Genomic DNA, 4836 nt, shown 5'->3' on the forward strand with positions numbered 1-4836 from the left:
AAGCTTGTGGAGCCAAAAAGCAGTTTAGGGAGAAAGAAGACATAAATGATCCTGGATCCAACTAATTTAGGGAACTGAGACTAAAATCCCTGAACTGCTGTTTTGGTTTTACAATGTTATTTTAAAACCTCTAATAAACTAATGTAAAAAGCAGATAGATATCAAAATCTTAATTCTCTTCCTCTTATCTGAGTCCCCACTACATTTCACTTAATATTACACAACAATTGCATTAGTGCCAAGAACTATGGAAAGACATGAAACAATTCTTTTCCTTGAAGTCCTTACATTCATTCTAAAAAAATAAAATGCTCAAAAGAATGAAAAGGGAATCAGAAATGCACCAAGCGGGCAAAGATCCAGCTCAGGACAGTGGCAAAATGTTGCCTAGAACAGGGATTTGCAGACTGGGAAACCAAGGGAAGAAACATGATGATTTGACCTCATCACATTACACATAACATCAGATGATGCTAAAAGAAGGCTTCCACTGCTTTTAAGCACTAATTTTACATCCTTAGATATCCTTTCTTTGCATTAATTCTTTTTCTATTACTTTTCTATCATCAGAGGAATTGTTTCTTGTCTCTTGTAGAACAGTAATTATTAAATACCTGTTAGAAACAGCATGCTTGTATTCCATCTATACAATATATAAAGTGAGATTTTCCCCACAGTTTGTCAATAAGTACTAATTTACCATGCAAAAAGAGGGAAAAAACCCACAAAAAAATTACTTTGTCTCAAATTAAACAAAAATTTAAAACTGATATATACACAAACACAAACAAAACCTAAATGACTTCAAGAAGAGCAGCTGCCTTCTTCCATATAAATTCTTTAGAGCACAGAAGAAAAATTTAACTCATTTTAATTTTCAGTGTGCCCAAATACCACATGTACACTGTTCTTTTATCCATAACAGCCTTCTACATGTCACTTGTGACACCTATTTTTCTCCACCTGCTTCTCAGTTAATACCATGGTAAAACGTACACCTGCAACAGCTTTAATCCTCTAGCATTTGACTTTTTACCCCCGACTAATATATTTCATTTGTATGTGCTAAAAGAAACAATAACAAAGACATTTGGCAATGTTTCAGGTTATTCACTGATGTAAGGACCGTGTTTTGCATTGTGTTAGGAAGATTAAGAGAAACAGGCCACATCACAATGTTTTTATTTTTACAATTATAACAACAAAAAAGATAACTGAAGGGAATATATAAAACTGAAAGAATAAAGTTTTCATTAAAAGAATGAAACTTTTTCCAAATTATTGTGGTATAACCAAAAACCTAACCTAAGGAGTTATCATGGGATCAAACAGGACACATAGCCCAGCCTCTCTCAGCCTCCATACTTTTCAGCTAACAAAGAGCCAAAATACAGGTCTTGCACTTGTCAGCGCTATGCATGTTTTGGTTTTTGGCTTACACAATGAGAAAGATTGGCCTGCCCTACACAGTTTTAGAAGTTAAAGAATACAAGGCAAGAAATATCTAAATCTGGGATTGTAATTGTCAAAAGGAAAAGTAATGGAAATTCAAGACAAAACCGTGAATTTGGAATTATTTTTAGCTACATAGATTTTTGGCAGAAGAAAATTAACCAATCAACCAAGCCCTCATTACTTGAATTAAAAAGAACATGAGCCATCCTTTAACATACACCAGTCCTAAAAGAGGGACAGATCACAGCGGTTGTATCTGACTGTGAGGGTGCCTTGTGGGCCAGCTGCTCCCCCTGGGAAGACATGAAATGGACTTGTGACTGCAGCCTGGTGTTTAGAAAGCAGGTATACATGCCACCATGGACACCGATAATAAATATTTATACTTAAGGGAAGGGGGAAAGGCTCAGATATCATTGTAGAGGGTGTTGCTTATAACCTTGTATAGGAGTAGTCCAAGACTTGTTCATGTCCTTAAGCATGCAAACTTTGAGTAGAAGCATTGACATCAGTAAAACTATTTAGAGTGTATGAAATTAATTATTTGTGTGTATAAGTAAGACCAAGACTTCATTTAGCAGGGAGAGCATTATGAGAAAGCCTTTATTGCAGATGCATGTGTACTCTCTTGTTAGTGAGAAGGCATGATTTTGGACTCCAAATCTAGTGACATAGCACTTCAGTGATGTTGTTAGAGTTAGAAGGTTTGGCAGGATTTAAAATTTTGATAGGCCAGATGTGGAGTAAACTGGAACAGTATTAACTATGTGATTCATGTTGCGTGGATTAATACCAAATTGGGGATTTTTAAAAAACACTAAACCATATTATCTCATACATGACTTATAGCTTGCTATGGCTGGCTCTCCAGCCTGTTGGATTCCTTCCGAGACTGATATTGTATCTACTGAAACATCCACTTGTTTCATCCACTGAAACATCCAGTAGGAAAAGGATCACCCTTAACCAATATATATTTATAAAAATGTAACTAAAATTCAACACCAATACTAACTTTAAATGTAATTAATAATATAATTTAATGCTTTTAAGGAGTCTAGTTCAGGATTCTTACTCATATGTTCATTCTAGTGGTAAAAACAGGCATGACTGCTCTCAGAACTAAAAGGAAGGTAAATTAGCGTAACAAAAAAAATACAAACCAAAACCAGAGTTAGGAAGTAAAAGTTATCTTTTAGTTGAAGCAAAAGAACAGGAAGGATAGAAAATGCTAGAAGAACAATCAGTGCTTTGAATACTTCTGAGAAAACAGCAGAATTGAAATTATAAAGACAGCTTTTTAAAACATGCTTAACCCCTCCATCCCCATAGCTCAATGTGAAGTCCTAAAAATTTTCCTCAATAGTTTTATTTTGGAATTCTGCATTAAAATTTGTATTATCTTATTTTGTCAATTTTATAACCTTTTCTGAAAGAAATGACATGCTATTGTGCTAACTGATTCTGTTGTGTGTATCAGTATATATTTATTTAAGCATCTTTATAAACTTCTAGTTTTCAGACAGTCTTTAATGCATCCATAAAGAACAGTCTTAATAATATTCTATTAAAGCAGTGTTATTCACCAATTTATTATTTTAGTCTCATATCGGTATACTACAGTTGATGTTCAATACTTTGATTGCTGCTGGTGAATAAACAAAACATTATTTTGTGGTAGTCTAAAATGACTCTGTTAACTTCAGAACCATCAGACTGATTTTTTTTACCATTTCTGTATTTTTATGTCATGAAATAACTTTGCATCTTTCCTTTTATAGCAGTGAGAAGGATAAAAAAGTAATGATATTTATGAGTCAATGTTTTCTATTATGCTTCTTGTTCTATAAAAATTTCTCTTCTATTATGAATTGGTGAAGATAAAATGTAAACATAAGTTATATATCTAACAAGTTAAATAAATGAAAAGCTACATATTTTGCTATGCATTGAAATACTTGAATAGTTTCTGCACTGCAAAAATAATACCATTTGTGCAATCCTACACAGTACTGGTAAAAGGCAAAACTACAAAGTCCTGCCAGCAGTGATGTGCTTGACCTTGTGCCCATTCATACTTAAAACAGAAGGTATTCTCCTTGTATTTGTCATTGAGATACAGGCTCATAAACATGGTCAAATTATATATAACCTTCTTAAAAGCTAAGCCTGAGCAAATGATGATAATAATACTGTATTATTTTCTCCTGATAAACCAAGAAATAGTGGAGTCAGAGTCTGAGTGGTGTTTCTGCCCACAGAGGCTGAAATCGCATTTCTGTTGGTCTGAGGAATGCCCCAGACATGACATGGTGGAACAATGACTTCTCCATTTAAAAAAAAAAAAAAAAAAGGTAAAAAAAAAAAAAAAGTTCGGAATATCCAATTCAGGAAAGACTGCCTTTTCCCATACTGGCAAATGCATACTTTTCAATTGGACCTCCATGTTTTGGTGTTTTGTGTTTTTTCAGCTTCAGAGTAGCACAGAAGAGGGAAGGGACAGATTTTTTACTCAGGGTGCTCCATTGCTTAAAAAGTACCTTCAAACTCTCTCAGGGTGATACTATGTTTAATATGGAAAATGTTGAACTTGCTGCAATGCTGAACTTTTGTGCAAAACAGTTGGGTGTTATATTTGAGTTTCAGGTGTTACAACCCCATTTGCAGAGATACCTATTTGTATTTCTGAGACAAGCACGTAAACCCATGAAAGACATCTCTGAGACATCTGTTAGTGTCTACCCTTACCTGCTTTAGGAACCTTTACTTCAGTAATGTTTCAACACTGTCTCCCATAACATCTTCATAGAGAAGCTGATGATGTATGGGCTGGATAAGCAGACAGTGAGGTGTACTGAAAACTGGCTGAACAACTGGGCCCAGCGGGTTGTGATCAGTGGCACAAAGTCTAGTTGGAGGCCAGTAACTAGTGGTGTACCCTGGGGGTCAATACTATGTCTAATATTGTTCAACATCTTCATTAACAATTTGGATGATGGGGCAGAGTTTATCCTCAGCACGTTTGTTGATGATACAAAATGGGGAGGAGTGGCTGATACACCAAATGGTTGTGCAGCCATCCAGATGGACCTTGACAGGCTGGAGTAATGGACTGATGGGAAACTCGTGAGGTTCAACAAGGAGAAGTGCGAAGTCCTGCACCTGGGGAGGAACAACTCCATGCACCAGTGTATTCTGGGGGTGGCCCAGCTGGAAAACAGCTTTGCAGAAAAGGACCTGGGGGTCCTGGTGGACACCAAGTTGAATATGAGCCAGCGATGTGCCCTTGCTGTAAAGGCAGTGAATGGTATCTTCGACTGCATTAGACAAAATATTGCCAGCAGGTTGAGGGAGGTGCTCCTTCCCCCCGACTCAGCACTG

The sequence above is a fragment of the Pygoscelis adeliae genome, unplaced genomic scaffold, assembly GCF_000699105.1.
Source record: "Pygoscelis adeliae isolate BGI_AS28 unplaced genomic scaffold, ASM69910v1 Scaffold18, whole genome shotgun sequence".
Taxonomy (NCBI): Eukaryota; Metazoa; Chordata; class Aves; order Sphenisciformes; family Spheniscidae; genus Pygoscelis; species Pygoscelis adeliae.